Source organism: Dromiciops gliroides, chromosome 5 (genome assembly GCF_019393635.1).
Source record: "Dromiciops gliroides isolate mDroGli1 chromosome 5, mDroGli1.pri, whole genome shotgun sequence".
Taxonomy (NCBI): Eukaryota; Metazoa; Chordata; class Mammalia; order Microbiotheria; family Microbiotheriidae; genus Dromiciops; species Dromiciops gliroides.
Window position 1 is genome coordinate 258,537,810 of NC_057865.1, and position 22,931 is coordinate 258,560,740.

Consider the following 22,931-nt stretch of genomic DNA (forward strand, 5'->3'; position numbering starts at 1 on the left):
TCACAGAATCAGTGCCCTTGGCTATACATCAACTCCAGTATATGTCCCCATCCTTGGTCTTCTGGAATATTTCTGGTTATTACATTAATTAGAGTTTTCAGGAATGTCAAAACTATTTTTCTTTTCTGGATTTGTTTCTCCAATGCTTAGCATAGTGCCTGGCACCTAGAAAGTGCCATGCATTGGAGATACAGAATGATTGTTGTCTTATCTTAATCAGATAATCTTATCATATAAGTTATTCTCCTACTTCTGTGATTTTACTTTGTATCAGTCCATATGGGTTTTTACTACATTTGATACTCAAGCTTTGCATCTTTGTTATTCTGTGATTGGACTGATCTGATGCTTATTAGTTCAATGACATTGGATGAGCCACAACTTTTCTAGACCTCAGGTGACAGCATGGATAGAGCACTGGGCCTGAATCAGGAAATGGTGAGTACAAATCTGGCCTCAGATACTAGGTATGTGACCCTGGACAGGTCGTTAGATTTCTTTTTTCTACAGTTTACTCAACTGTAAAAGAGGGTAGGAGGATTGTTAAGATAATCAAATTAGATTAATTTCATCAAATTAATAAGTGTAAAAAAAGTATTTAGCATATGACTGTTTGAGGGTCCTTCCCCTTCATTTCCCCTCTTATTTTCCTCCTCCTTTTCCTCTTCTCTCCTCCTAAACCCTTCATCCAGCTACAAATTTTAGGGACAGTATTTATTTCCTTTGTATACCAACCCTCAAAACTAGTGAAGTGGTCTAAACACAAGAAGAGTTCAATGAATATATTTCGGATTTCTCCCTTAAGCCTCCTATAGAACTTGGAAAATGAAGGTCTTATAAACAAGTGCTCTACAGCAGATCTGTGCTAAGCTTTGTAGCCCACTTCTTAGGCCAACTAGAAAGGTGTCAAGTGTGCTTCTAGTGCCCTAGAGCTGTGGACTTGAATTGAATTTATGTGCATAAGTTGATAGCACTCATCCATTTGTACCACTATGACATAAATCTGTCTCTTTTACACACTCTGTAATGTGATTATTCTTCTGAACAGTGGGAGAAGGGTCTGTATAGTTAGAGGAACAGTCAATGAATACTGGGAGAAAAGAAAGCATTTAATATCCTTATGGCCTCAACTTCCTAATGTCTAAAAAGGATTATACAAGATGACATCTAGAATCCATTTAGGATCTTACATTCAATACCATGGGGTATGGATGGAAGTTGTCTATGAACAACCCGATATATTCTAGCTGATAGATTTGAAATACTGGGGAGCTGGGTGTCACAGTAGATAGAGTGCTGGACATGGAGTCAGGAAGGCCTGAGTTCAGATCTGGTCTGGTACACTCAGTAGCTGAGTGACCCTGGGCGAATTACTTAACCCTGTTTGCCTTAGTTTTTTCATCTGTAAAATAAGCTGGATAAGGAAATGGCAAAACACTCCACTATCTTTGCCAAGAAACCCCAAATGTGGTCACCAAAAGTCAAACACAACTGAAAAACAACTGAACAAATTATTATTATTATTCATTCATTCATTTGTCCATCTGTCCATTTGTTTATTTATTTTCTACAGCCTTCAGCACAGTACCTGGCATGTAGTAAGTATTTAATAAATACTTGTTGACTTAATGCTGGCCTATAACACAATTGCTTCTGGGAGGAAGAAAAGATCTAGTATTAGGTTGGAATTTAGAGGACTCAGGTTTCATTCCCCTGTGCTTATATTAGCAATATGTGAACTTGGACAAGTTGCAAAATCACTCAAAGTCTCAGTTTTCTCATCTCTTAAATGGGAAGAATAATTATACCCCCCATTTTAATGGCTTATAGATCTTCTAGACTTTGGAAGTCAGCTGGATTGAGTAGTCTCCCAGGTAGACTGTGAGCTCCTTCTCCACAGCAAACTCTTGCTTTTCTGTTTGTATCTGTGAGAAAATTATGGCATTTGGCAGATACTCAAACACCCACCTGGAGATGAATCTAAACTGATTGAATTGAGAGTGATTGACTTTGCGGATTAGCCTGCTTCAAATTAATTAGATTGTAACCACACCTGGCCAGCCCTTAAGAAGGTATTGTTTTTTAGAAGCTAAGGACATTGAATTCAACAAGAGACCGCCTTCAAGTCCAGTGAACCAATGGATTTGGATGATGCCTACCAATCAGCTTGAAGCAGTGTGTAAGGACCGCCTCTGCTCCAGACCTATAAAAAGTTTCCACATTCAGTGTGAGGGGCAGTTCATGGTTGAAGCAGGTTCATGGTGGAGGACTTGACCAGGCTGGAACTCTAGGCTAGATAGGCCTTTTCTTAACTCCAAGTATTCTTTTTTTCCTAATACCTAGTATGCTTTAATAATTGCTTAATGCCCAAAGACTGGTGCTAAAACTTCTAATTTAAGGCAACCACACATTTAGATTTTAAACATCACATATCCCCAGTGCTTAGAACAGTGCTTTGCATTTAATAAATAAATACACCAAACAATAAATGTTTTGAAAGCAATTCATTCAGTCTAATTACCTTACTTAGCAGGGAAGGGAAATGAGGTCTTCAGGGGGCAAATTATCAAAGGTTTGAAAACAGATCCTATGACTAGTATTCAGCAGCCTTTCCAAAAATACCAAACCACCTTTTTCTAGGAAAATAGGAAAATTTCAGCTGCCATATAAATATGAAATGTTCTTTTTTTCCCCCTCGAGCATATTAAACTTCCTGTTTTCTCTATAGGCAGAGGATGCCTTCCTATCCTTAATCAGCATGCAACTTCCTACATAATAATCTAAATTAACATCAAAAACAACAAACATTGGACAGCCAGGTGGCACAGTGGATAAAGCACTGGCCCTGAATTCAGAAGGACCTAAGTTCAAATCCAGCCACAGACACTTGACTCTTACTAGTTATATGACCCTGGGCAAGTCACTTAACCCTCATTGCCTGCCCCCCCCTCAATCTATTAAGCACCTACTGTTTATATAGAACTGTTCAACCTCCATGAGAGATCATTTAAGTAAGGTAGGTTTTGTGCCCCTAAGTATATTGAAATCCTCTTTTCCTTGGGATATTTTTATGCTGGATAATGGAATTGCCTCAAGAGAAGCAACCATGTCTATTTCCCTTTGCTTTAACAAGTGTATCCTAGTGCAATGGTGTGTGTGTGCATATGTCATGGACCCATTTGTATTCCAGTGAATCTGATGAACACTTCACTAGGATTATGTTTTTAATACAAAAAAGTGGTATTTCAAAGAAGTAACAATTATATTGAAATAGTTAAAAAAAATCATCCAGAGAATCCTGGTTAAGAAGTCTTCTGATTCTTGTGACAGGACATCCCTTTCTGTCTGTCTCTGTCACACACACAGATCTCACACACACACACACACATATACCCTTTTCATAAATATAGCTAGCATTCAGGAAAACAGCCCAAGACTATATATAATTTTATATTAACTAATCCATAGGATTCCTCCCTTCCCTTTAAGGTGTAAGAAGTTTAACTTATAGAGTCCCCTAGGAAATCCATAATCATAGAATTGAAATTAAATCTAAAAGGAATATTTTGGTGGAAACTGACTCTTGGAGAGATCTTGGGCAAAAGTTGAACATGATCTGCTCTGTGTATGTTATTTATACTGTATAAGAGTTAAAAAAAAATCCTTCGGGGCTTCTGGAGGAATTGCTGTGACTAGAGCTGGGTACATTTAGTCTAGAAGCATTAGGCTGAAGGGTTCTAAAAGCCAAACCCTACGTCACATCACACAAGGGGTTTTTGTACTCCTCTATGCTGTAATTTCACGCCTAATAACAAATCTAACTCATTTTTCCCCCACAGCTTTTTAAGATTTACAAAGCGATTTCCTCATGATAATCATGTGAGAAGGTTTTCCAGTGACATGATCCATCAACATGAGCACTGGATTTTCAGTCAAGGACTCCTCTGCTACTTATTACCTGTATGACCCTAAGGAAAGGGAATAAGCATTTGCATATTCCTTATTATGCACCAGATATTGTGCTAAGTGCTTTTAAAATATGTCATTCAATCACCACAACAATCCTGTCAGACAAGTACTGTTATTATCCCTTCTTTATAGAGGAGGAAAGTAAAAAAAAAAAAAAAAAAGGGTACAGGGTCATACAGCTAATAAACATTTGAGGCTGGATTTGAACTCAGGTCTCCCTGATTTAAGGCCCAGTGCTCTATCCAAATTATATCACTGAGCTTCCTATTAAATGGGAACATTCGGGCTAGATGAAGGGTTGAGGAGAAAAGGGGGGAAGGAGGAGCAAAATAAGAGGGGATATGAAGAGGAAGGAAGAAAGAGGAGGGAAGGGAATAAACTTTCATATAGGGCTTACTCTCAAGCAGTCATATGCCAAATACTTTTTTTTACAATTTTAAATTTGATTGTAGTTATTCTAATTTGATTCTCACAACAATCCTAGGAGGTAGGTACTATTATTATTCCTACCCCTTTTTTAGAGTTGAGTTAACTGAGGAAAATACAAGTCAAATGACTTGTCCAGGGTCACATACCAAGAGTCTGAGGGCAGATTTGTACTCATCATTTCCTGATTCAGGTCCAGTACTCTATCTACCTTGTCACCTGAGGTCTAGAAAAGTTGCCCTCATCTAATGTTATTGAACTAATAAGCATCAGATCTAGGTCGTCCAATCACAGAACAACAAGGATGGAAGACTTTGGTATCAAATATGGTAAAAATCCATATGGATTGATACAAAGTAAAATCACAGAAGTAGGAGAATAATTTATATGATAAGATCATCCAGTTATGATAAGGCAACAATCATTCTGTATCTCCAATGCATGGCACTTTCTAGGTGCCAGGCACTATGCTAAGCATTGGAAAAACAAAACCAGAAAAGAAAAAGTTTTGAAATTCCTGAGAACTCTAGTTAATGTAATGACCAGCAGTATTCCAGAAGACCAAGGGTGGGGATGAAGCATGATACCTCATTCTCCTCTCCTTGACAGAAAGTTCATACACTTAAAATACAGTTATCTCTTCTACATTCTGGGGTTTAGCAGCACAGTGCCCCCACAATTTGGAAAATCTGCATACATCTTTTGGCCTTCCTTTTGTACTGGAGAACTCTGATTTTTTCTTCTTTTGCTGTTATGGGGTGTTTACAGTACCTTAATATAAAATTTGGGTTAAGTATTTGGTCATAGGCTCTCCGTCAACTGCTGTTCTTTGCATGTCACCCGTGGCTTCTGCATAACTCCCCCCAAATTCCCATTTACTTTCTCATGCCGATCTGTAATATATCAAAACCATGATGGGAAAGTTGCAATGTGGATACCTATAAAGGAATACCTCTAAGGGATACCTGTAAAGAACCAGCCAATCTTTTTTTTGGATATGGCCAGTGAAGGAATTTTCTTTGCTTGAATATACATATTTGTCACAAGAGTTTTATATTTTTGATGTGGTTGTTGTTTTATTGGGAGGGACAAGTGAAAGAAAAAGAAATGTTAATATTAATTTTATGCCTAATATAGATGTTGACCTAGGAAAGGGAGAGTTGTAGGAAGTATAGTAGTCCATGGGCTGCCCAGCCTGGGCTATTTACACTGAGTTTCTAACTACCTGGTATTTACACAAACCTAAGAGGTTTTGAGGTCTCTCTATGCATTCAGAATGATTTTTTTTTTTAGTGAGGCAATTGGGGTTAAGTGACTTGCCCAGGGTCACACAGCTAGTAAGTGTGTGTTAAGTGTCTGAGGCCGGATTTGAACTCAGGCACTCCTGACTCTAGGGCCAGTGCTCTATCCACTGTGCCACCTAGTTGCCCCAGAATGATTTTTTAATATCTAAATCAATTGAACAAATGGAATGAGAAAACAAGTTACTGAAGCCGTTATTTATAGTATCATAGAATTAGGGCTGAAAAGGCCCTCAGAGGACATCTAGTCCAGCACTCTTGCAAATGAAGATCTGAAGACCATATTAAGTTGTTACTCACTCAGTGTTACACGGCCGCATCTAGGCAGAATGAACATTTGAACCCAGATCCCCAACAATGCTTCCTCTTACTCCTATATTTGCTAGCTATTAAGTACACTCCTCTTCTAGCTTGTATCAGAGATAGGGAAAGATACATGTTTTACAGAAAATTATGTGAACATTTTCCTAGACAGGAGGGACTAAAGAGCAGCCCCATGTCTTTTAGTTAACATTACTCAGTGATATACTCACAATGGGGGAAGGAAAGGAATAAATATTTAGTAGGCATTTCCCATGTGCTATGTACTGTAGTAAGTGTTCTACAAATATTATCTTCACTTAATTGTCACAACAACTCTTGTGAGGTAGGTACTGTTATTATTCCAATTTTCAGTTGAGGAAACAGAGGCAGACAGAGTTTAAATGACTTACCTTGGGTCACAGTTAGTGTCTGAAATCAGATTTGATTTATGGTCTTCCTGATTCCGGGCCCACTACTCTGTCCACTATGTTAGCTAGATGCCAGTGAGACTCTTCTTTCCCTGACTGAGTTATTAGTAAGTGGGATATTTTATCCATCTTATAACATGGGACTTCTACACCCTCAGTGGAATTTATAGCAAACAATTTTACACAAGTACTACTAGAATCTATATCCCATTCCTTCTATATAGAGATTGCTCTTTTTTTAAAAAAATCTCAATCCCCAGAGGCTAGTGCAGTGCTTCACACATAATAGGCACATAAGAATGCTTGCTGATTGATTGATTTTGCAAGAAGCCATGGAGCTGATGATGTATATAATAACTTATATAACTTCATGGAGAATAATTGGGGAAAGAGACAAATATATTCTGTGATTTTTTTTAATCAAGTATTTAAAATGTAGAGCTTATTTGCTCATTTAACAATCAGATCAGTAGGAAATGTTTCCTGGGATTCATTTCAATTAGTTGGGATTTTTTTTTTGAATCACCGTGTTTTTTTTTTATTATTTCTTACCCACAGGCATATAGTTCCTTTGAGTTTTATTACACCCTACAAGTACAAAGTTTTTTTTTTCCATTCTGTTCTCGTGATTCTTGCTCATACACACATACTTGATAGACTCCAACATGAAGTCAGTATTGGCATTTTAAAATACTGAGACATCTGAGCTGCATGGAAATGATTGTTCTCTCTGTGATCAGCATCTAATCTGTACATTAATGGTACATTTCGCGGAAAATAAGCAATAGTTTATGGTGCCTGGTTATCTTAAAAATGTCTATATTTATTTGTACTTTTTTGCCTTTGATGCTGAAGAAAATAGTTTACTCTTAATTCAAATGTTTAAGAAAACAAACACTCCACGCAGATGCATTTATTGTAATTTCCTAAAAGACGTGTTTTCATCAAAACATTTTTAAATGTTGAGGAATCATAACAAGTTCCTGGCAGAGTCTTTTTTTTCCTTGTGATGGAAAACATATTTTTAAACAAACAACATATCCCATGGTTGCCTATGGTTGTTTTTTAAATCAGAGTTGACTGCTTTGCGGTCAGATCCAGTTTATCAAGAAAGCAAGTCATTAAAATGTCAACTTGCACTTTGTATGTGCTTTTTAATTTTCTGAATTGTACAATGCTCTGTCTCCTGGAAGGAAAAACAACAACAACAAACAAACAAACCAGAAATGGGTTAAATCCTCCTTCCTCTTGAATGGAACAGGAGAAGACAGGTCAAAAATTGACTTGAGAGCTTGAGATACAGCTGTCTTTGAGGTAGGGCAAGAAGGACTTCACCCCAGGGCACCACAAATGTAACTTTCCGACAATACTTTGACTTCATTCTCAGGCCTAAACATCTAAACAATTGAATTTAATACTTAGCATGAATAATTAGTTTAAAATAATTAGCTTCAAGCTTAACAACATTTTCTCAGTTGCTCAGAGGGTTTCCTCAACCAAGCTTGGCTTCTTGATCCCTCTGGCAACCAGAGTATTTAACCTTCCATCTGGTCTTGAGTCCTAAATTCTGAGATCCCAGAACTACCCAGGTTCCCTCACTTCATTTGTTCCCCACTCAGATTAATTTGTCTTTAAAAAGAAAACAAAACAACCAACCAGAAAAGAACAACAACAACAACATTGATTTGAGTATATTTTTAAAGCCGCCAGAATTGGCTCTTACTTGGACATTGACCGGATAACTTGGCATGACATAGTACTAATTAGATCTTATTGTTGTGATTTGTCCCTCATTTTCAAAGAGGACCAGTGGCATCACTCATGCATAAATTGGATTTAAGTGAGGCAGAATTACAGGAAGTCTTCAGTTTCACTCTCTTTTCCTGAGTCATCACAGTCCAGTGGCAAAACAAAAGCAGGATGTGTGGTGATGACCTGGGATGCAGTTATCTTGGTGTCTTATATGTCTGACAATGCTCTGAGGGCTCCAGAGAACCTTCTTCTTCTGCCCTCTTGGGCATTGTAACAAACTGTTCTCATCCATTCTTTCCTTTGGGGGAAGTCTTCATATGTTTGGTATAGACATCCCCCTGACTCACTGGCAGGTTTGTTGCCTGTTGGTTACCCTCACCCTGGTTTAGTCCATCTATAGAGATGGTTTACTAAGGCATGGCTGCTGTTCATGTTATAGCTTCTTGGAGCCAGGGGTTAGAGTTGGATTCCAGGTGGACAGCAAAGGTGTATGAGTGGCCCTGGAAAGGGCTCAGCAAGCCCTCACACCAGTGGTACTAGTCATCTTTTTTTTTCTTTTTTCTTTTTAGTGAGGCAATTGGGATTAAGTGACTTGCCCAGGGTCACACAGCTAGTAAGTGTTAATTGTCTGAGGCTGGATTTGAACTCAGGTACTCCTGACTCCAGGGCCAGTGCTTTATCCACTGCACCACTTAGCCGCCCCAACTAGATAAGCATACTTGTATTAGTAGTAGAAATTCTCTGTCTTCTTGTGGCTTTGACCTCAAACAGATCATTTGAACACACTGGGACTGTAGTGGTAGTCTAGAAGGTCTGGGTCCAGATACTCAGACCCCGAGGAGGACATTCTGACCATGGAGAAATATGGTTGATCAACTTGCTGGGGTTACTTAGAGATGACTCTTTCTTTGAAAAAGCAAAGTAGTTAATTAACCAATAGTGGTTAGTCAAACAGATAACAAAGCAGCCACCCAGAAAACTGGGAGCCTTGAATTTACAGCATGGGCTTGGTTGGGAGCCAGTTATGTTTGTGATGTGATTAGGACAAGGTAGTGAGAATAATCTCAAGCTAGGAATGTAACATATTTGCTACTTTATGTATCTCACTCCCCAAATAGTTATCATCATCATTTTCCAAATGGCTGTAACTTTTCAGTCCTAAGTCTTTCTCCCTATCCCCTTCTCTCCTCTATAAAATTGTCATCTACTCTCTTGTCCAGAGAGTTGAAGTTTATATTTGTTTTTCCAGCCATACCTCTGTGTGCCAAATAATAAAAAAACTTTTACTTAAATTCTGATTGGAACGTGTATGCGAACAATTCCTTGATAGAGGAATATTTTCAGATTCAGTTTAGCTTTAGCAGGGACCATAGGCCATTCATGTGCATGCCTTTCTGTGTGATACATAAGAAAGGATGAACAGCAGGACAACTTAGGAAGCAATTGAAGTCTGTCTTCAGCATCCTCTGTCCGTCTCTTCTATGCCTACCACTGTCATTCTTTGGTACTCTCTCATTCTCTTGCTTTCTCATCCTACTTCCCCCAAGAAAATCTGTTGTGAACAACTTTTTAAAAACTTCAAGTAATATGTTTATTATCCCTCCTGTGAGTACTTGCATTTTTTTAAACTAGGGATGCATTAGTAATGTGAAATTAGCTAATTTATTAGCCAATAATTTACTAAGAGAATACTGCTGCTGACAAAGAGGGCTTCAGCAGCATTGACTAGCTTGGAATCAATGAAATTTCTGCTCCATTTTCCAGATACAGCCCAGCCAGGTTTTATTCCATGGATTTGTGGGTACATTTAATGATGATAGGCAAGGTACAATGGATCATCAAGTCTCTTAAGATGGGGTGGGAATGATTCATTATGTTGCTATTTCTTTTATACTTTCTGCTGTCTCAAGCAACCATAGATTTAGAACTAGAAGGTGCATAAGAGGCCATACAGTCAATTTTAAAAATGAGGAAACTGAGGCCTACACCGTAGAAATGACTTTCCCAAGATTACACAGACTCTGTGGGTCAGAATATGAATGTAAGTCTACTGATTGCAGACCCAGCATTCTTTTCATTGTACCACACATGACCTTTCCCTGGCTGGTGAGATGTATTTGAATTTACCAGTAAGATGAAGAGCTGGTCTATGAATTACTGCTGGCTTCATTGAGGTATTCATTGAGCCCAAAGACAGTATTTGGGAGGACTCTAGAGCAGAAGTTTGCAAGCTACAGACAGAGGACCAAATAAAGCTTCTACCTGGAGAGCTAAGAAGGGTTTTTGTATTCCCCAACATCAAAAACAGCAAACCAAACTGAAAGCAAAACAAAACAAAATAAAATTCTCAACTCACCTTTGGCAATGTCCCCTGCTCTGGAGTATGTGTAGTTAAGGTGAATCTAGAACTGAATGAGATTCTTTGCCTCTGGAATACATTCCTAAGTAATGGGTATTATTTAAATACATTTGTCTTTTTAACTTATTTAAACAGTGTAAAAAAGTGATGTCTCCAGGCAGTTTTGCATAGTGAGCTTGTCTGTAAACCAAAAAGACCAGGGCTCAAGTTTTGCCCCTGAAAATTCTGACTGATTGTCCCAGGGAAAATCACTCAACCTCTTTCTGATCTTGACAACACTAATTATTTCAATAGCAGAGAAGGTACTGACCTGCATTAGTAGAAATTGTTTCCACACCTGAGTGATGCCTACAGTAATGAAATCACAGTCCCTATTACTGTCCCTAAAAATGAGTACTTGTGACTATAGTATAGATTAATTCACCAATTCATAATTATAGAATTTCATTAATTAGAAGAATCTTTAGAGACCATGTAATGAAATCCCTTCCAGCTATGCCCCCCACCAACATATACAGCATCAGCATTTTATAAGTGAAGAAATCGCAATAGTTATTGAATATTTACATGTCCTCCGTAATGCTAGCTGTCTTGTGGGTTACAATAGAATTAGAAAATACACATGTATGTGTGTATATATGTGTGTATATGTGCATATTTATACACATTTATACGTATACAAATATATACATGTACACATACACATATACATAATATACATGCATATAATAGATTATGTATATATATTTATAGTTATTGATATGCATGTTATTTGACTGATAACATAATATTTATTCACCAAAGGAGAAAATAATAGAATATGAATTAAGTATTAAATTTCATGGTACAGATAATATATAATAAAATACTTCAGAGTATGGAAAATTTAGTGTGAGCTATAGTAATAAGAATAATAATAACTGACATTCTCATCACACTTTAAATTTTGAGGAAATTTATAGGTATTATCTCATTTGAGGCTCACAAAAAAAGAAGTGAGACATGTTATAGATTTTATCTTCATTTTACAGAGGATGAAACTGAGGTTTATGGAAAGAAAGTAACTTAGCCACGATAACAAAATCTAGCAAGTCTAAGAAGCAGATTTTGAACCTAAATCTTCCTGATTATGGGTCCTTCCATCATTCACTTGGTCAACTAGCGGTTATTAAAAGGACTACTATGTGTTAGGCACTGTGCTAAGCACTGGGGATACAAATCAGGACAGAAACATTGTTTGCTCTTATGGAATTCAACATCTAATGGGGGAACAACACACCGCCAAAGAAACAAAATATATATATATATATATATATATATATATATATATATATATATATTTGTGGTTATTATTGTTTAGTTGTGTTGACTCTTTGTCACTCCATTGGGGTTTTCTTGGCAAAAATACTGCAGTGGTTTGCCATTTCCTTCTCCAGCTAATTTTACAGATGATAAAACTGAGGCAAACACGGTTAGGTGACTTGCCCAGGATCACACAGCTAGGAAATTTCTGAGGCCAAGTTTGAACTCAGGAAAATGAGTCATCCTGACTCCTGATCCAGAAGTCCATCCAGTGTGCCACATATCTGTCTATATCCTCGATAAATTGGAGATAATATCAGATTAAGTAAGAATAAAGAGGACTGGTCAAGTCTATTTGCTGAAGGTGGGATTTTAGCTGAGACTTGAAGGAAACCAGAAAAGCCAGGAGGTAGGGATGAGGAGGAAGAATATCCCAGCAATGGCATTTAGCCAGGCACAACTGCGGTGCTATGTTGTCTTTCAAATAGAGAACATTTGGGGAAGAATTTATAATGGAGGTAGATAATATTTGGTCTAACGCTGGGGGAAAAAAAATGGAAGTACTTGGAGAAATGGGGAGGTAGTCTTGCAAGAAAGAATAATTTCATTTGGGGAAAGAATATGGATATGATAATATCCCATTAGGAAAAGCAGTCCAATAAGTTCTAGGGGTGAGTGAGCAGGGTAGGGGGGCATGCATTCATTATGGATGTTTCCCAAGAACTTCATAGAAAATTACTACAGCACATCAATTTCACTGTGTTTATTTCAAGAAAGTAGTGACATTTAATAAGAATTGCCGGTCCCAGCCATCTTCAGTAGGTGGTCAGTTTGACATTTATGTATAATGTCTCTCAAAGGGTAATAAAACTTTTCTATGCCTGTAGGTTATATTTTTAGTTTCACTTCATGTTCATTTAAGGTAACAATTTAGTGAATCACAGGATATTAGCAGATGCTGAAAGTCAAGTATATACTTATATACTAAAATTTTTCAACCCTGAACTTCATGTGTAAAAGATGAAAAAAAATAGTTATTTTGCTGACATTATAAGTCCTTGATTCTTTAAGTCTAGACTATGTTTTGGAAACTCAAATTTAGTGGGAAATAAATGGTACAATGTTGACATTAAAAAAGTAATTTGTAAGTATTACTTAAAGCTTAAATTAATCTTTAAATTTAACTTCCCACAGTTGAACATCTAGTTGCTTGTTAGCTAATTCAAGTTGAATCTCATTAGAATGGGGCAGCTAGGTGGCAGAATGGATAGACACCCACCATGTACTCAAGCAAAGCTGAGTTCAAAAGGTCTTTGATCCTATTCTGATAAGTGTAAAGTTCATTTGCTACTCTGCTCTTCCCCATCTCTCCTCCCACTCCGTGAACCCCTTCCTGTTTCTTTCATGTGGGATTTCACCCCATTCTACCTCTCCCCTCTCCCCTCCCCAAATGAGATCCTCTCACCCCTCAATTTTACCCTAAAGATGTCATCATGGGGCAGCTAGGTAACACAGGGGACAAAGCATCCACCCTGGACTCAGGAGGACCCGAGCTCAAATCTGGCCTCAGACACAAGACACTCAACCATTGTACTACACTGGGCATGTCACCCAACTTCAATCATCCTACAAAAAAGATAAACAAAAAATAAATACTTTGTAGTTATCATCCATTCATAATCAATTTCTACCTGTGTCTGAGGCCAGATTTGAACTCAGGTACTCCTAACTCCAGGACCGGTGCTCTATTCACTGTGCCACCTAGTCACCCCCACCTGTTAACCTTTTTATGTTTCTTTAGGTTCTTGTACTTGAAAGTCAAATTTTCCATTCAGTTCAGTTCTTTTCATCATGAATACCTTAAAGTCCTCTTTTTCATTGAAGTACCATTTTTTTCCTTTGAACGATTACACTCAGTTTTGCTGGATGCATGATTCTTGATTGTAATCCCAATTCCTTTGCCCTCTGGAATATAATATTACATACCATTGTCCTTTAATTTAGAAGCTTCTAGATCTTGTGATATCCTGACTGTGGCTCCATGGTACTTGAATTCTTTCTTTTTCGCAGCTTGAAACATTTTCTTCTTGACCTGGGAACTCTAGAATTTGGCCATAAATATTCCTGGTAGTTTTCCTTTTGGGATCTCTTTTAGGAGGTAATTGTTGGATTCTTACAATTTCTATTTTACCTTCTACTTCTAGAATATCAGGGCAATTTTCCCTGACAATTTCCCAGAAGATGATGTCTATGCTCTTTCCTTGATCATAATTTTTGGGTATTCCAATAATTTTCCAGTTGTCTCTCCTGGATCTGTTTTCCACGTCTAAACTCTGACCTCAGCACATACTGCTCATGGACTACCCTAACAGATTTGAATGATACTAGCCAATTAGCTTTGAGTACTATGGAAGGGCTGCTTCTCCTCCAGACCCATGGGAAGCTTTCACTGAGAGAGGCTCTCAGACATGTTCATGGTGGAGAACTTGGAGGAAGAAGGAGGCCAGGCTAAGCTCCATCTCTCCTCTAGGCTAAATAGGCTTCTTAACTCTCTGAGCAAAGTGTTCTATCTTTACTAATATTTGGTATGCTTTAATAAATGCTTAAGGCCCCAAACTGGTGCTAAAGCTTCTAATTTATAAGTAACAAATATATTAGAAACTGTGGCTTATTTTCTCTAAACATGGGATAGAAATAAGGTGACTACACACAATTTTAAATGCCACATAGGTCAGCTGTTTTTCCAAGAAAATATTTCACATTGCCCTCTATTTTTTAATTTAGATTTGTTTTATTGTGTCTTGATTTCTCATAAAGTCATTAGCTTCTACTTGCTCAATCCTAATTTTTAAGCAATGATTTTCTTCAGAGAGCTCTTGTACCTCCTTTACCATTTGGCCAATTTGGCTTTTCAAGCTGTTGACTTTTTTTCATGACCCTCCTGCATCACTTGCATTTCTCTTTTCATTTTTTCCCTTTACCTCTCTTACTTTATCTTCAAAGTCCTTTTCGAGTGCCTCTCTGGCCTGAGACCAATTCATATTTTTCTTGGAAGCTTTGGATGAAGGAGTCCTAATGTTGCTATCCTTTTCTGAGGGTGGACCTTGATCTTCCTTGTCACTAAAGAAACTTTCTATGATCTTCACCTTTCTCTCTCTTCTCATCTTGCCTTTCTTTTACTTGACTTTTAGCTCCTTAAAGTGGGGCACTGTTTCCAGACTGCAGTGTCCCAAGCTTCAGGGGCTCTGAAGTGGTATAATTTAAGAAGGGGGAGGTTCTTCACTCACTTGGCCTGTTCCCTGATCTGTAGATAACCCCAGGCAAACTTACTAATTAACCAGACAGTAAAATTTGTGTTCTGTGGTTTTTAGCTCCTACGAGCCTGTGTCCCTCCCCCACCTGGGACACTGCTACTCAAACCTACTTCCTGGTTCCCAGCAAGACTGAGAAACCCAAGTTCAGCCTCAGCACCAGAAGAGACCTCTGTAATCTCCCCCCTGCCAGCCACTCAGCACTCTCACCAGACTATGAGCTTAGTTTCAGAGGACACTGCCTCTGCAGTTGATTCAGAGGCTCTGAACGTCTCTTCATAGGACTGGATCTGTAGTAGGGTGACTGTGAGGTTGGGCTCCACTATTGCTTCAGCACAGAAGACCCCTCCTTCAGACCTTCTAAGCTGTCTATGGTTGGAAAATGATCTCATCATGTTGTCTTCTGGGTTTTGCTGCTCTAGGAATTGTCCTATGGCATTATTTGGAGGTTTTTGTTGAGCAATCATGAGTCCTGAGAGCTCACTGCCTTTCTTCTGCTATCTTGGTTTGCCCTACCCCCCTCACCATCTCCATATACACACATACATATATAAATATACATATACATACAGATAGACATATACAAATATTCATACTGTTGTATATTAAAATATGTCTTTTGTGTCTGCCTTTCTCCTACAAACAAATCAGAGAAATAATCTTTAATCTCTCCTACAAAATTAATAAACAGATCAGAGAAATTATACTATCTTATAAAATCTCCTACCAAAACCAGATCAGAGAACATGATATCTCCTATAAGACAAACCAGATCAGAGACAGACCAGAAAACAAACAAACAAACAAAATATCAAATTAATATTTTGTCTCAAGAAGATATATAACACATGATCATATATGGAGATTCCCCTCCTAAGAAGAGAGCTCAGAGACCCTCTCCTTCTAAGGGTTTTTAAGGCTTCTTGGCCCATGGGTTATAGGGTGTTGTCAGTTCCAGATCAACCCAAAAGCAAATTCAATAACAAGAATGAGTTTAACAGAGGCATCATGAAAAGATTACAGGATTCCAAAAAAGGATTTGGCAAGGATGAGGACACCTGGATGTCCATAAGATAGGAACTTACTTTCCTCAGGGAAAAGAAGTCACTAGGTAGGGTCTTTTATCTGCTGGCTTTCTGGTTTCAGTTTTGGAGTTTAGTTGAAGGACAGTTCATGAGAAGGATGGGGAAATCTTCCTGGCACCCCATCTACTATTGCAGATTTCAACAGAGGCCTCTGAGAGGGAAAAACAGACAGATAAAGAGACAGAGAAATAGAAACTACATATTTTATGTACACACATATGAATCTATACATAGATATACACATGCATCTACAGTTACACATATGAATCTATACATAGATGGTTTATATATGCATATATAAACACACACACCTATATAGATATGGGTGTACAAACATATGCCATCTAGCTTAGTAAAAAAAAATAAAATCTATCTTTTAGAATGAGAGAAAATGAAATGAAACAGCCAAATTTTCTGCCCTCTCAGGAAATGATAGAATTGGAAGATAAGCCCTGAGCCCAGTAACATAATAATAGAGGTTTCAATTTTAAAGTTAACATTTTCAAGTCTAAAAGGGCAAGTCCTGGCTGTGTATTTCCCTTTGATTTAACTCAACGTCATGTCATATGAGATGTGTTCCCAGGCTGTCTCTGACAACAGCATGGCCTCAGTTTGCTTCCAGCTTTGGCTTCCTATGAACTGAACTGCTCAGTCTAAATCACACAGATTTCCCCAAGGAAATGTTTCAGAAAACCCCTATATATCCTGATCACTTCGCAGCCCCCCTATTCCCTTTTTCCCTCATACCTTATACATCTTCCTGTTGTTCTGGGCATTTGGCTGAATGCAGAACAAACATAAGGATTCACTTGGATCTGTCAGGACGCTATAAATTTGAGCATGGGGTGGAAGGGAACTGTTTAAAAGGACCAAAGTGAGGGATAAAACACTGAGCAAAAAGTAAAGATTTGAATATCTTTTATGAATAATTTTTTCTTCAAATATTAAAAGTATGGGAGAGGGAGCTTAATATTTTTTTCCATTAAAGGAGAAAAGGGCAGTCTTTCTTGTTTAATGCTGAGGGAGGAGTGGGGCCTTTCGAGACATTGAATAAGAAGGCTCTATGAAGGTTATGCTATTATCCAAGGCCTGGTTTTCCTCGTCAATTTGGAAAATCCAAATATCTACTTTAACTTTCTATTGTTTGTTGAAAGTCCATAATTCACAGAAGTATGGGATAACAGATGTAAAATTTACATATGTTGATCTTTAGTACCAAGGGTATATTTCTGGTAGTGTTTCAGGTAGTGATTATGGAAACTTGATAAAACCACAAGTGGACTCTTGGTATAAGAAACCATGGGATGATAGCTCCAGAATTGGAAGGGATTAAAGGCCATCTGGTCCAAAGCCTCATTTCACAGATGAGGAAGATGAGGTACAAAACAGACATGACCGGCCCACAGTCATAAAGGAAGTAAATGTCGAAGGGAGGCTTTGAACCCAGGTTCTCTGAAAGCCCAAACCAATTTTTTTTTCTCCACTATAATTTGTTGCCTCTAACATCAAAATCATAGACTTTGGTTAAAGCACCAGCCCTGGATTCAGGAGGACCTGAGTTCAAATCTGGCCTCAGACACTTAAAACTTACTAGCTGTGTGACCCTGGGCAAGTCACTTAACCCCAATTGCCTCACCAAAAACAAAAAAAACAAAAAAAAATCATAGACTTAATTATACTTGTCTTTAGGACAAAGCTTCTTAAACAGTGAATCGTGTTCCCATATGGGGTCATGTAGCTGAATGTGAGGCTCATGAAAAATTTGGCAAATGTAAAAAGTTATATATACTTAATTTTTATACCTATATAATTGGGGTCATGAAAAATTTCTCAGGTGAAAAGGGGATGCATATGGATAAAGTTTAAGGAATCTTGCTTTAGGATCATGCCATTATTGATCAATTATCTCCATTTTCTTTCCTTAAGAAGAGTTACCATTTGACTCCTAGAAAATATACGAGACTTGTTGATAAGCCACTTAAAAAAGCTAACAAAGGGGAAGGGAACAACTTTTTATTGGTATTTTTTTCCCTTTGTGCCAGACAGTGAGCTAAGTACTTGACAAGGATTTAATTAGGGGATTAGACACAGGTATACAGAATGTCTGGCCTTCAGACCATATTTGAGGCAATGGTTAAACATCATCTATACCATATGGCAAATGTCACAATTTTTAGATCATTTCTTTCTATAAATAAAGAAATATTGCAGAAAAGTTGACTAATTTTTTTAGTGGGGGGGGCAACGAGGGTTAAGTGACTTGTCTGGAGTCACACAGCTAGCATGTGTCAAATGTCTGAGTCCAGATTTGAACTCAGGTCCTCCTGAATCCAGAGATGCTGCTTTATCCACTGCGCCATCTATCTGCCCTAATTTTTTTTTAATATGAAGAAATAAAACTATATACTTGCAATATTCCAGAGTTAAATGTTAGCTGGAGTTTTTTTTTCTCACCAAAGAAGAAATTTATTTTTCTTTTAAATTAAGAATTCTTATGCCTCCAGATTATGCAAAGGAATTAATTTTCCCACAAATTCTTTACTCTTGTAAAATAATTATTTATCTAATTATTGTCACTTTTTTATTTTTTCCAGCAAATGTTTATCTCAAATAGAAATTAAAACAAACAAAAAACCCACCAGAGTTTGAATGGGAAGGTCAGTAAAAATTCATGACAATAAAATTATTGTAGCACAGTGGACTTGCAACTAGTTTTATACTAAGGAAGTTCTAGATTTGAACTCTTGCTTTGACCCATATTTTTTCTGATCATAATCAAATCATTTAACCTTCCACGGAACAGTTGATAAATTGCTTTAGAAAAGAGAAAATCTGCACTTGAATTAAAAAAAAATCTTAGATAAGGACTAAAAAGTAGAATTAAAAAGAAGTAATTTCATTCTTATAGTTCCAAGGTTCAAAAACAAATTTCTAAAAGGTAAGTCACTTTTTTTCCATGTATGCCAACCCCTCAAAATTGTTTACTATAATTGAACTTATTAAAAATAACCCCCCTCAAAAAAAGAAAAAAAAAGGAAAGAAACCAAAGCAAAACAAAACCAAAAGTAGGATTCTTTCTCTTGTTTTATTTAAATGGTAGAAAGTCTAGTTCCCAGTAGTAGGATGGACTATTTTAATGTGCTTAAGAACTCATCAGACTTTTTCACATCAATGATAACTTGGATAGACAGTATTTCAATGCTCACTGAGTTGGATCTTCTGCTAAATTTGATATGCTTCTCTCCATCTTTTTTCCCTGCCTATGCTTACTTCTATGTTTCTTCCCTCCCCATTGTATCTCTGCACAGAGGCTTGCTTCTCTCTTCTGTATATATTTATTGGATTGGCCTCATAAGCATTCATAGTGGGCAAGTAGCAAATTTATAACTAGGGTTGGATAAGTGAAGCTCTTTTTCCAGTCCCCATTCATATATTGGCATTCTTCTTCCCCACCTTTATCCTAAAATATTCGCCTTACACTGAAAGGAATCATGATTTTCTTCTCTTCTTCTAGTCTGTAATTGGCCATGATGATTTTTGCCTTTCATATTCCCCTTGTACCCTTGTCGGCCCTCCCCATCCATGTTAACTTTCACCAAAGCCTTGAATGATGTAGCAAACTCAAGCATTCTCCTTCTCTGTCCTGCCCTTTCACCTCAGTTTTCCTCCTGAGGAATGCCCAGTGAAATTGGAGGATTGGATAGAGTGAGTAGGTATGTTCTCTGGAAGGCCACTTCCCCTTATATCTTATTTAGAGTGGTAGACTAGCAATCATCCTTTCTGACTCCCCCATTAATTCTGCTCTAGATAAAAGAATTCCTACTTATATCTTTGGCAACAGTTGACATGACATGATTCAAGGTAAATTGAAAAGGCCTTACCCAACCTCCACAAAAGTGTTCCTCTGATACCTCACTGTGGTATAGAGATGACTCTGACCTCTTGAAGGCTACACTATTGAACTCTTATTTCTAGCAGATAACACTAAGCAAAGGCAGCTTCAAGTATGGGTGGTGAGAGACTGTATATAAATAAGAAGAGAGATTAATTTAGCAAAGTATAAAAAGGAACACTAAGAGATTGGAAATAGGGCAATGAATCTCAAACCACAGTATGTCTCCAAATCCATTTTTTTTGGCGAAGCAATGGGGGTTAAGTGTCTGAGGCCGGATTTGAACTCAGGTACTTCTGAATCCAGGGCTGGTGCTTTATCCACTGTGCCACCTAGCTGCCCCTTCCAAGGCCATTTTTTAAGTTGTAGGGTAGCTACCATCTGTGCCACTAGAGAAGCAGCTAACACCGACAAAAATCAACAGTCAGTGAATTTTTAAAGTATCAGTAAGATACTAGTCCCATTTTTTTGGCAATTCTTCCACATTATCTTCAAATCTTAATCAATTCAACTTGAGTCTGATCCCTGATTAGATATAATTAGTATTCAGAGAAATATTAAAATTGTGATTGGTCATTTACACCTTATAAAGAAAGAAGCATCTGAGAGAAACAGGTTTTGATAGATGATTGAGGGATAGAGGAGCAATGGTAGATCATAAGTATATTAAGGGCCTTTTTAACTGTGCTCATATACCTTCTTTGAACCTCTGTGTACTTATTTTTTTCCTAGACAATTTAGTACTATTTGAAAATTGTATTATTCCTTCTCAAATTCATTCATTCATTCCATCAGGATGTATCTACATTTCTAGGCTATGAGGATATTTCCATATTGCATTTCACAAAGGCAGATATAGCCTACATTGATATGTAGTAAAACTCAACCATGTATGCTAAATCTTTGGAAATCTTGCTTATGCCCAACATATATTCTCCTTGAGGGATCTGCCCTAAGTACTAACTACCATTCTCATGAATTTCTGACATTGTATTGGCACCAGTAGAACATGAAAGTTGCCCTCTTGATATCATTTAGTCTTGCTATCTGACTATACTTACCTGCTTGTTCAATCATGCATCTCTCTCTGTTTCCCTTTGAGTGATTCTCAAGTCTAATTCTTAGACACTATAGTATTCTGTGATTTATATCCATATAACATCACTAAAAGAATATTAATGCTGATATTGAGTCCTTGTATCAGGTGAAAGTTTTGGTAAGCTTAAAAAGCTTAAGAGTAACATACTTAGCTTATTCAACTGGTCATGAGGGAGGATATGCATAATACATAGAGGAGTATGATTTGAGATAGGAACTGATGGTGAAAAGGGAGATATACAGATAAAATACTCTAGGAAATTCAAACAGCAAGACAACACTTTAAGTTGAATATATCATAGTTTAATCTTCCCTCATCTTTTTTTTTTTTTAAAGTCAGTCTGGTGTTTCTGATGAAGAATCTAAGCTTTTTTTTTTTTTTTTTGGTGGTGGTGGAGGGACAAAACCCCACATTTCATACTTCTGTATTCTCTCTCAAAATTGTGAATAACTAAAGAAATCCATTAATAACTAATCTAGAATAGATATATAAAATCTCTTAGTGGTAAACAACCACTTACATTTACAGATGGTGTAAGACAGCCTTCCACTATATCCCTGACAAAAATTCAGGTTCACTCCTCTTAAAAACTTCCTCATAGAAACCCTTTTCCACTGTTTTATAGCTCTTATTATTTGGAATTTTTCTTTCCTCAACTCAATCCAAAGTTTGCCTCTTTCTAACTTCTACATGAATGGTTGTTCTGCTCTCTGAGAACAAGCAGAAACTTCTCACCTTGTAGAGGTATTAGACTTGTTCATTTTAAAAAATGAGTATTTTTCTCTGCCTTGGAATGATAGGACATTTCCAAATTTCTTTCTTGACATTGCATGCAGAAAACCAGACACAGACATGACCTACTTAAAACACCTTGAACCATTGTCCTCTTTCCCTCCCATCCTAGACAACAACTATCCTGCAGAATTCTTAGGAATAAGTATTTGCTATAAGAGTTAAAGATATTTTATCCCTGGGAAGATGATTCTGATCATCCTACTTACATAGTTTGGCAAAACAATGTTAACTTTGCAGAAATGATGTTATTAATTTTTATTTGGCTTAGGCAAAAACATGTGGATTCCAAGCAGCCCTAAGAGTATCCTGCCCATGCTCGGATACACTGCTGCTAGGAGCAATGATAAATTTAGATGCTTTTCCTTTTTATTATCATGCAGTTTGGGAAAGGGTCCACATTCTTAGGTTTCAAATTCTTTACCATTTGAACACTGAGTTTGGTTTATTTTAAAACTCTTCATTATTTTAAGGTATTCGGATACTCTAAATTGTAAATAAAAAATGACCTCAATTGACCTCCCCCATGAAAACAGTGAAGTGAAGAGGTAGGATTTGGATTATTCAATAACATTTCCTTTCTGAATCTTAGAGAGATAAAATCAAATCAAGATAAAACTTCTTTGCAACCACAAAGCTTAAACACACACATACAAAAACAACAACAATCCAGATGTATTTCTAACCTTTAATTCATAATGAGAAATCTTTTCCAACTCAAGTTTCTCTCAGGGAAATTAGAATTAAGGCCAACTCCTTTTTTTTCACCCTGTAGCTGCCCATTTTAACTTCACCAAGACACATGAACTCCCCATCTTTGTCCTAGTAGGCATGGGTTATTGGCCAGCTAAGCATTGTTTGATTACAGAATATTTTTTTTTTAAATCTGAGAAGATTCAGAATGCTGGAGAT